Genomic DNA, 11,936 nt, shown 5'->3' with positions numbered 1-11,936 from the left:
CAGAACCTATGTTTGGTATCACAAAGCATTTGCCAGGTTTCAAAAAAAATATAAGAAGGAAAAGGAAAAGTGGGGGGTGGGGGAAAGTTTGTATACCCTTAAACTGTTAGAAAGCTTCCTTCTTAATAAATAAAAGAGTGTTTAAAAAGTGTTTTCATTTGTCTTTGATAAAATGATGACTGTTTGAAATATCAGAAATTAACCTTCACACCAATTCAAATGAGTACCTCCCCTTGGGATCTCCCACACCGGGCCCTTCTGCACAAGAACAAGTGTGTAAACATGGGGGTTAAGAATGTCACCAGCACATAGAGATAAGATTATCATTTTTTTAAACAAAAATTTCTTTCATTGGATTGGAATGAATTCTTGAATCCTATTGTGATTTAGCTGAATGAGCACAGGTTTAAAACAGCAAGTTCTACTGGAAGAATCCTTCTTGGTGAAATTGCTTTATAGATTGAGGGGATGAGACAGCCCACATAACAATATGACTTTCCCAACATCTTGTCTTTTTATTATCAACAACAAACATGCGTTGAGCACCTGTTATATGTTGTGCTGAATTGCATGCTGGACGTGTTTTTAATGTCTATTTAAGGAGGATTTTACCTGTAAGTGGTTTTCAAGGCCACTGAAAGAAAGACAGTTTGGTTGCATAGGAGGTTCAGATACAGAGGACAAAGGGACGCTGGCAGCGCGATATGCACGGAGGTCGCGTTGACACTGAGTGTGAGGGATTTGTTCGCGCTGGGGGGCCTCCAATCCAGCTGTGTGCAGCAGTCGGGTCCAGTGGGTGTCCCAGGCAGCCCTGGGCACCAACCCACCAATAGTTCTCATGCCTGTGGCCAAGAGGTAAGCAGTTACTCCCTTTTTCATGGCTTATTTCAGAAAGTCTATGTCAAATAAACACACATTTTGGCCAAGGCATGTCCTAGCTCTGCTGTCAGTCATTTGGGTTTAATGGTTCCTCACCTCTCTGAGGACTCGGCTCTTGTCCCCAGTCTTCTCCTTTTCTTCACTGGCTATTAGGGTCTATGGTGGCCCTGTTCCCAGCCCAATTCCCATTCCTTTTTCTGAAGTAAGTAGCCCTGAACTATGCCTTTGGGAAGCTCTGGCTATGAGCAGCAGCATTACTCTACACGGCCTATGATAAGCTGTGATGTAGGAATTCAGTCCAAGATGTGAAACTGCTGTTTCTGAGCCCTTACCAAGTGAGTAGCCTTCGGTCGGTATCTTCCCCTCTCTGAGCTTTAGTTTTCTATCTAACAAATAAAAATAATAACAGTACCCACTTCCTGCTGAGTATTAAGTGACTGAATCTATGTGCCTGGCACATGCTAAGTGCCGAATCCAAGTTAGTGATGCTCATTCTCATCCTCAAGTGTGCTCTTGGTAGGAATGTCAGTCAATGTCTTGACCCTTCGAGGGGTTGGGCACATAAACCCACATTAAGCCAATTGACTATTTCTCTCAGGAATTTGATTCTTTAAACAAATGAAAGAACAAAGGAATTCACGGAACCAGTTTCTCCTGGGGTGGCGCTGTGAGGAGGCTGCCCGTGCATGTTTAGCTCCTAGCTCCCCGGAAGGTTAGGTCCCTGTCTTTCCTAAGACCTGCTCTGCAGGTTCTTCTGCCTCTGGGATCTGTCCCATGCCCTTCCAACACAGCCCTGTCTTGCTAAGTTATTCAGAATCAGTTCCTATTGTTCTTAATCAAAGTACTCTGACCCACGAAGCCCTGGTAACATTGGGGACACTGCAGTATTTGTGTCTTCGATTCAAGTCCCCTGACCGATGTGCTTGGGCACATTTTCTGAGATGAGAAAAGATGAAAGGGCTGTGATCCCTAAGGTAACTGTAAAGTCTGTGACCAGTAGAGACATAGGAGACAGCAGAGACGCTCCACGGCCCCTTCAAGTAAAGACTTGCTGCCCAACTGCATAAAAATGACTCCAATACTTAGTGGCATGAAGCAATCATTGAATTTGTTCATGGATGTTATGGGTGAGAAGTTCAGAGAGAGCAGAACAGGGAAAGCTTGTTGCTATTCCAAAAGCTCTGTGGCTCGAAGACTCCGGGGCTGGGGGCTAAAATCTCCTGACAGTCACTTTTTTTTTTTTCTTTTTTCTGAAGCTGGAAACGGGGAGAGACAGTCAGACAGACTCTCGCATGCGCCCCACCGGAATCCACCCGGCACGCCCACCAGGGGCTACGCTCTGCCCACCAGGGGGCGATGCTCTGCCCCTCGGGGGGGGGGGGGGTCGCTCTGCCGCGACCAGAGCCACTCTAGCGCCTGGGGCAGAGGCCAAGGAGCCATCCCCAGCGCCCGGGCCATCATTGCTCCAATGGAGCCTTGGCTGCGGAAGAGGAAGAGAGAGACAGAGAGGAAGGAGGGGGTGGGGGTGGAGAAGCAAATGGGCGCTTCTCCTATGTGCCCTGGCCGGGAATTGAACCCGGGTCCCCCACACGCCAGGCCGACGCTCTACCGCTGAGCCAACCGGCCAGGGTCCTGACAGTCACTTTTGCACACAGTGGCACTTGTTGCTATTGGCTGAGCCTCTGGCTGGGGATGTGGCCACCACACCTCCCTGTGGCCTCTCCCCGTGGCCTGGGTTTCCTCACAACGTGGTAGCTGGGTTCCAAAGGCCCGTGTGGGGGATCAGACAGAGCCCAGTGGAAGCTGCGCAGCCCTTTCTGACCTGGCCTCAGAAGTCACAGTGTTACTTTCCCCATAATGCATTTGTGCTCAGTTTCAAGGGGAGGGGAAATGGATGCCAGCTCTTAGTGACAGAGTGGCAAAGCTTGGAAAGGGCGTGTGTAAGACCAAAATTACTGCTTTAGTCATTTTTGGGAAAATACACTTTGCCACATGTATGTTCCTTTAGAGAGAAAATAGAAGCAGTGAGGTCCGGCTCAACGGGAGATCTGGGGTTTGGCTGCTGAGAATGCACGAAGGAAGAAACATCTGGATGTAAAGAGAAAAAATGATGAGAACAGACAGATAATGCAAGATATCCATACGATTGTATCTTGTAAGTAAAAACATTAAAGCAGGCTCAGAAACACTTTGGTGCTGAGCCCCATGTGGATTACTGTGTGCCTAATGTGGCCCATGGTTCCAACTGTGACAGCTACAGTCTATGACAGTTTATGTAAAGGCCACCCAGAGGAAGGTGCTGACCCTCCAGCACAGCTCGCCGGCCAGCCCCAAAGCTGTACATGGGAGAGCAAGTTTAGGACGGGAGGGTGTGTTTGGGGCTGGGCCAGGTGCTAAAAGAGGTGCCTCCAGCTCATGGAGTGATCACCAGATGCTGCCCTGCCCTGTTCACATTGCCTTGGCACTCACCATTTTTGCATGTGCCAACCCGACAGTCCCCTTTGTCAGCACCATGATTCCATGGCCAGGAAAGCCATCAGGCAGAGCCCTCTCTGCTCCAGAACTTGCTCAGCCTGTGTACAGGGACAGGCCAGACGTGCCAGGGAGCTCATACCCCAGGAGCGGTCCTCAACCCGTGGGAGTTGGAGGACAACTCTGTGGGGCAGGTCTGAAGCGTGCTGCACACAGAACCCCAGGGCGCGCCTGATGGAGCCTCCCTCTTCCTCTGATTCACTTCCTTACTCCCCCAGTGCTGCTTGGTGTCATCTCCAAATAAACTAGTACTGTACTTGTCTTCAAACCCCAGTCGTAGGGTCAGCCTCTTTTCAGGGAGGGAGGGAGGAGAGTCAAAGAAGCAAGCAACTTGGGGTATCCTACAAGTGGGACTTGCATTTTAGGTTTGTGTGTTGAGATAATCACTGTTATATGTGAACATGATCAGTTTTCAAAAAACAGTCATATTTGAATTACTCCTGTTTAAGCTGCAGCCACAATGCCCTATTAATAGGTAACATAAGGCTACAGGGAGCGAGGTAGGAGTTTAGGCAGATCCTTAGGTGCTATGATCTACTATTCTAACCTATGAAAGGGAAGTAGTTTTAATACCACCTATAGGTTGGATAAATATTAAGTTCTCCTAATGCCTTTACAACAGTGCCTAGAAAGTATCAAAATTCAGTAAATAGCAGCTCTTTTTATATCCAAGAAGTTCTCTCTTAGAGGTGATAGTGGTACCTTAGATAAAGCTAGACTAAAACGGAACTCAGCAACTTCCCCAAATCCAATTTCTACCAATATTCTCTTCTGTATTACTTAGAATCATAAGTTGCTAATAGTTTAAAAGCAACTCAAACTGGCCTATGCAATAAAGACTTAAATAGCAAATGACATTTTAAGTCAATTGGCACACAGGGCTGAAACCCCCAAGGAGGGCTGCTGTTGGGCCACGCTGGTCCAGTGGCTCAGGACCTGCATTCGGGATCTTTTTCCTGATTTCCTAATTCTGCCTTCTCAATACCGGCTGCATTTGTGGCAGATTCACCCTTGTGGGCCAGCACTGGCCATGTGATCATTCACTCACACCTCGTGCCAATGGTGTCTCTTTCACACGAAATCAATTCTTGGGCTTTAGCTTCTTGGAGCAATGTAGCATCTCTCCTCACCCATCCCTGGACCAATCAACAGCCAAGAGAGGGAAAGTAGTGACTGTCTTCTGACAGAATCACCCATCACCCCAAGTACCAAGTAAATCTAAGGAGGGCTAAGGATGGACATGGGAACAGAAACAGGGGTGCAAGTTGCAGAAGGGGAATGAATGCGTGGCAGCCCCGAACACCAGGAAGTGCAGTGGCACCCACTTCCGCTCCTGGCACCTCCTTCCACTAGTTGCTCATTTAGAAGGCTTGAGGCTTTCCTTTCCTTTCTACCCCATCTCCCAATTTTCATGATCTTTTTTGTCAACTTCTTAAATATCTTTCCAATCATCCCCTTCTCTCGATTTCCATTGCATCACTTGATATTTTAACAGAAATTTAATAAAATAGTTATTAATCCTGTAACCAAAAAGATATGAAGTAAACTCTAAGGTGTCTCGTAAGTAGCAGCTGCAGGAAGCAACTAGCATTCTAGGTCTGAAGGATGAAAGAGAAGAAGTTAAATCTACTGAAACTTGAAAGCATAGAGAAGGGGTTCCATGGAGCTGAAATTCAGATCCCTAACGAGGAAGCCCGGTCAGTTTGGGCTGGTGTCTCCAAGCAGAAGTGACGAGACTAGCCCTGCAAATGTTACAACAACTGCAAATTGCCTAAGGTGAGCAGTTGATGCCAGGGTGGTTGGAGACGGGGAAGATGCTGTCAAGAATAGGAAGTGACTAGGAACAGGAAACAATCAGGAAGAAGTGTGGCTAGGGTGATGTTCATGTGAAGAATTGGAAAGAGCAGGACCTTCCTCACTCCAGCCTTGCAGATTCCTGGAGCTCCCGGTACTGTCATGGCCTGGCCGAGGCAGAAATGAGAGCACAGATTCCCCCCTCAAGGGTCATGCAGCAGAATGTCAAGGATACGCTTGGAACTGAAAGATAAGATCTTAATTACCGGTCTCCTAAACAGTATCCCTTTTCACTCTACATTTCCCAACCCATCTGCCACCTCCATTGCCTCACTAACACCCAAATGCTCTGTGGCTGGACCAGTGATGGGCTGACAGCAGTCCCAGTAGGGCAAAGCGTCAGTGAGGTGGGGCAGGATTTGCAGTCATGCTAAAAATGAAAGAAGGTGCACTCTGGTGACCAGTACACTGTTCGTGCTGTGAGTAGAGAGTTAGATTTTGCAAAAACAGTCTTTGATATGGCATTAGCCTTGACAATTTGAATGTCTTTGCTTTCGTAGGATTTCTTTTGCTTTGAATTTGCAAAACTATTTTATAGTTGCTGAAAAGCTATAATCCAACGAAGGTTAATATATAACTGTAAATTTTTATTACAATAAAAATAAGTCAACACTGAGGGTCCCCAAGAGAGTTTTCCCTTTAAAATGGGTTTATGCATTTCTCAAAGGGATGAAAAGGAAGAGGCAATCTGACCCATGGCCAGGATGTGCAGTAGCCCTGACCCCACAGGGGTCTCCTGGCCTACAAGACAAGAACAGCGGAGCCATGAGCACATGTTAGGCAGAAATACTGTTTCCTGCTTGGATGCATTGAGAGCTTGAGAAGATTGGAAAGCCTAACAGAGGTGCAGGGGCCCCTAGATGACAGGGCTGGCCGGGTGACTCTAGAACAACAGGCAGAGGAGCACCTGATTCTGTTAAATATGACTCAGTTTCTAGAAATGTTGCTGCTCATTCATCTATCAGTATGGCTTCAGTAGATGAGCAGATGTGCTGGTGGGACAAAGAAAAATAACGCGGGACCGTCAGAGAAGATAGATGATGTGGCATTTGAGTTGGGTCTTAAAAGCTTGGAGAGGCAGAGATACTGGGATTAGAGCCTGCCAGGCTGAGGGGACAGCAGGAGCCAGGCAGGGAGGGCTGGCCGGGGCCTAGAATACCGGAAGGGGTGGGAGGCAACGCGAAAGGTCATGAGGCACGGGGAAGGTTGTTGCAGGTAAAAGACTGGGGGATTCATTCTGAAATACAATTAGAGACGCTCTGCTGTTTAATGAGGGAGGTGGGAGCGAAATCCAGATGTGTGGTCATCATTCTCATTTTTCCACGAAGATCAGATTCAGAGACACTGGTGACACCCCAAGATCACAGGCCAATTTGAACAGGTGTAGAGAGGCTATCCCTGCCCCCCCTGCCTCCTTGTCTAGGAGGGACCATCACTTCTGTGCCCATTTTGCAGGTGGCTCAGGAAAGAGAAGGATTGACACTAGGTGCCCAGCTGGGATCGGAGTCAAATGCCTCATTTGCATCTCTCTGGTCGGCTGGGAGCAAACCGCCCACAGCAGCCCAGACTGCTCAGGTGGAATTGGGACTGGAGGCATCCCTGCCTGGTTCCTCTGGGAGATGTGCAACCACACAGCTCTCCCTGGGCTGCTATTAGCGCCTTATCTGAGAAGGCCAAACAGTTCCTGTCCTGTAAATTACATCTCATTTCTTTAAAAAATGTGTGTGAATGGAGAAGGTTGCAGAGGGAGGCAAGGGAGGAGGCCGGGGAAGGCGCCAGCGACGAAGGGTAAATAGATAAAATAAATGGACTTGGCACATGCCGTTTGACCATTTTGCTTTAGTTTATTGATTTGGATTTTCCTCCCCTACCCTGGGAGTAATCAATTTTTCGGTGGATGGGCAGAATACAATAATTTCAAGCAAACTCTTCAAATGGGTTGACATTAATTTGCCTTTTGCCAGTCCTTGTTCGCGCGGAGTGAGCTGCGGCCGGCTTTCCCGAGTGCTACTGGGGGCCTCTGGGGACGTTCTGGGCTGATTGGCACCGGGCAGGGAGTGCGGGTGTGTGTGGGGGGGTGTGTGAGCAGAGCTGGTGTGACTAATGAAGGCACTGTGTTTGCTCATCTTTACAGAGTCACTTATTACCACTAATTGGGAGGGACAGTTCAAATAAGCACAGAGGAGCAGTTATCACACAAGCGTGACATGTTTTTAAAGAGACCTTCGCCACTCCCTGCACTCCGCCGCGGGCTGGCTGGCCGCCTGGGCCTCGAGGCCTCCACAGAGTGGGGGTTTGTCGGCCGCCCCATAGAAGTCAGCAGTCTTAAGAAAGCTAGGTTTGGCAAGTCATCTCAGAGAGCCACAGACAGACACGCAGCTGCCTGGGACACTTAGAAAGTCAACAGCTGACGGAAGGGAAGGATTGAGCTTGGCTGTAAATGGACTTGAGGATGTGATTGGAATTAATTTGCAGAACATAGAGGTTGTTTTCTTTAAAGGGCCCAATTGGTTTTAAAGAACATTCATCTGTATGAGCGTTCAAATATTAACGCGACATACATCTGCTATGGTTCTGCCACCTTATCTTTTGATTATTTCCTTTGTAAGAAGACATTAATTTCCTCCCTGGTCCATTAAATAGATATGAGTGAATGTATCACACCTACCCCAATACGATGGCTAAATTATTTACTTGCATTTGTGCCAACCAATTAGTCATTAGTGTTATCAAAGGCACCTGGGTCTCCCAGATAGATGCCCATAAGGAAGGAGTAGCAACGGTCCCGGTCCATTCGTTCTGCAAAGGTATAAAATGCTGAGGATGGCACAGACATCACTTCAGGCACGAAGGACATGGATGTGAAGAGAGTGAAGTCCCAACTACCCTGGGTTTCTATTCCCGTGGAAGGTGGAGACATGTGGAATAGAAGAAATGAACACACAGTGCCAGGTGAGGATCAGCTGTGCAAACAGCAGGGCTGTGCGCTGGCCAGTGCTACAGTTAGCCACACTGCAGGGCTCCAGACTCTTGCACTTGACCTTGTGGAAAACAACATCAAGCCACACTGACACAGCACACGGTAGGTCCCCTCTGAGGGGATCCTAGATAAGACTAAGTTCAGTTGCCCAGTTTAGATATAGAAAATATAGAACCTTCAGATTCCAATTACTATCCCATGCCAAGAAAGATATGTGAGAGGTTCTGGTGCTGTACTGTTGTCAATTAAGAAAATTTATCATAAGCCAAGGTTTTGGTGCAAAACCATGTACCTTTTCATGGGCTGGCTTCGTCCTCACTCTGGTTTTGCTCTTGGTTGTTCTTTTCAAATTACACCTATAGTATCATCATCATCACACACATTCAAATCCTTTTCTCCAGAACACTGAAAATCACGTCATCTGTTTTTAACAGGGGCAGATGGTATTTCCTCTTTGAAAGTATTTTCAAGTAGGTTACAGATCTTCTCCAGTGAAGAAAGTGGACCTAAAAAAGGAATATGGAGAAAAAAAGAAATTCATATAAAGCCATTTCTGCAAACCTTTGCATTTGTTTTAAAATTTAATAATGAGCTATTAAAGCAGACTAGTGGGTAAGCAGTCAACTGCTTTCCTGGAGAATGTGAGCCTTGGTGCTTAGTAAGAAATTAGGTTTGGGTTTCTCAGCATAAAAAATAGAAAATTATTTGCTGGGTAATATATTCCATTTTAGATCTAGGATTTTGTGATATATTAAGAATGAATTTGTTGTTCATTGATACCTTTCAAGAGACCCCAACACAGGGAAAACAATGCACCCTTCACTTCTGCATGAATGCGTTCAGTTCTTTTCTTCACATCTGGGAGTCATTTATTTTGCCCTAAGACATCTGCAGGGGCTATTGACATATGACAGAGGCAGAGTAGCTGGCAAGCATGGCGACACCTTGGACCGTCACCATTCTTGGTGAGGCCTGGCTTTGTTGGAGGCAAGAGGAGAACCCGCTTCCCCACTGGGTGATGAGTACAAGTTGACCAATTAAGAAGCCAGTTGAATAGGCTTAAAACGCCTTTACAGGGAAAAAGGAATTTATGTTGCTAAAATGAATCCTTCATTTTGAGACCTAAAAGGAAAATATTTGGCTCAGCTCTCTGTGGGATTTCTTTTTTAATGGGTCTGAGTACAAACTGTCTTTTTGTAGGCAGGGATGTACATGTGTGTATGAATAGATGTGTAACATTGAAACTAGTTGTTTTAAAATAATTCCATGTGATGGCTCCTTTGGCCCCTCTGAATTCTCATTGGTCAGAAGAGGTCCTTGGGAGTCCACTACCAACAGCCCTTTGGGAGCATATACCTGGAGCCCCGAGCCGGGTGCCAGGGGGCAGCGAAGGCCAACTGTTGATAAAGCCAACTGACCATTCTTCTCTGCCCTAAGAACAGAGCGTATGACACATGTCCATGCCTCCTAGGTCACAGGCTAACTGTAGGGCCATGTTGAAAATGAGCCCTTGTGCTCCAACTGGAGAATGAGGACAGTAGGCACGCCCCACACCACTGTCTCACTTGCTGAAATGCCTGCACTGCCAGCCTTGGAACCTTAGGAGGGTCATGAGTAATGTCCTTTCCTGGCAACCATATTTAGCATGCAAATATTCTTGTGAGGGGCAAGTCTTGAGGTTACTAAGAGTTCAGCGGATATCTCTAGATAAAAGGAACAGACACAGGGATAAGAGAGGTGAGGCTGAGAGACCAAAAGAGAACTTCAGAACCAGTTTACTATTCACACCCTGGCTGGGTGTGAATCCATTCATCCATTCATTCAGCAAATATTTATTGAGCACCTAGGACATGAGAGCTGCTGTTTTAAACATTTGGGGTATATTTATGAACTAAACAGAGAAAAATCTCTGCCCTCAAGGAGCTTACATCCTAGTAGGGAAGACAGACAGTAAACAATAAACAGAAATAAAGTATACAATCTCTTAGAGGTTAAAAAACACCAAGAATAAAAGAAAAGTAGAAAAAGTGAATGATCTAAAGCAGGTTGGGGGACTTCACATTTGACATGATGAGTCAGACTGCAACCAAGAGTTGAGGGAATGGGCTGGGTTGGCTGTGTGACCTTCATGGCTCACTGAGGCTGCCTGGTAATTTCCCTGTATCCAGTAGACAGCCATCCACTGCCTAGTTTGTGATGAAACTTGTCCCCCAGATTCCCCTCACCCACTCTGTGAAAGCCATCACCTTCAGACAACCCAGCACCTGTGTAAAGGGAAAGAATTTTCTGAGAAGGTGGTCTGAAGTTTAGAAAACCTTGATGATGACCAAAGTGGAATGAAACAGAAACATGTGACAGACCTGCTTACTGAACAGTAGACCCTCAACCAAAGTGGATTCTTTCTACTTCAGAATGTCACCAAACACAATACCAGATGATCTTTTACATGCTTGTTTTTTGTTTTATTTTCTTAATTGAGTTTATATTTTATAACTGTCTCCAGGACTGAGCCTGTTCTTCTGATACCTTTTTCATTTAATTTTTATTTTTTCAAGCTTGATTTATTTTGACCATTGACTCATGACACTTTGTATATTAATTATGCTTATTACTTATTAATGTGTTTTTCTTGGATAAACTTTTGTCAATTGCTGTAGTAATGAACTCACAAGTTCACTCAAAATAAACAAGGTATAAATAAACCCCCAAATGGGTAGGTACTGTGAAACCTTTATATCTTCAATTTTCTGAGATTGCCTTCATTTAAAAATTCTGTTCCTAAGAACATTACCACAGCATAGAAATCAAATGCTATCTCTCAGCCTGTGACTCACATTCAAGCAGCCCAGAAATTGATTGTTGACCACAACCAGGTGTCCTAATTTTTTACTTAGAATATATGGCCATTGGAGAAGTTGTGTGTGTGTGTGTGTGTTTATGAGTTATGCACACATGCACCCTCACTTGTCTTTCCACTTTGTAATTTGTCCTCTCTCAAGTTCTCAAAAACACCTCAGGCTTTCTACTTGTCTTATTTGGAAACAACCGCAAAGGCTGATCTCTCCGGGGTCTGAGATTTGATTACCAGAATCACAAATCCCTAGTTCCCACAAGCCCTTACTGTTTGCTGGTGGAATCTTTCTTTTGACTATAAGTAGAAAGCATTCCTTAATAACTTTTATGAAGATTCCTTTCATACCTTTATCTATATTCAGTCACATTTATTTAAAATGCCGGTTAAATGATCAAGAGTGTAGGCTGGGATACTCAAGACTTTAGAGTGCTGTATCTAAATGGGTTCCCACCCTATTTTTGTTCTTCTCTATTTTTACAATCATAACTCTGTGGGGCAGTGAGGATAAGGTAAAGAAAACATAGACTAATCAAATCCAATGGTGCTAAAATGCCTCCTAGCATGAGGGAGTATGGACAGTTTGAGCTTAGCTCAAAGGGAATGCATTTTGTCAACAGTTATATAAATTGAAAGTCCCTTTCCCATTGCAAGTGTCACTCACTGTTCCCACTCAGATTTGCCCATCATCACAACAACTCACCTCCATGACAAGCAGTGGGCAGAGGTAGGAGAACTGGGAGATGCCTTCCTCTCCACTGTGGTCCCCTACTTTTTTTTTTTTTTAACAGAGACAGAGAGAGAGTCAGAGAGAGGGATAGATAGGGACAGACAGACAGG

Source organism: Saccopteryx leptura, chromosome 5 (genome assembly GCF_036850995.1).
Source record: "Saccopteryx leptura isolate mSacLep1 chromosome 5, mSacLep1_pri_phased_curated, whole genome shotgun sequence".
NCBI classification, from domain to species: Eukaryota; Metazoa; Chordata; class Mammalia; order Chiroptera; family Emballonuridae; genus Saccopteryx; species Saccopteryx leptura.
The sequence above is the reverse complement of the archived record's forward strand: the minus strand, read 5'-3'. Positions refer to the sequence as shown.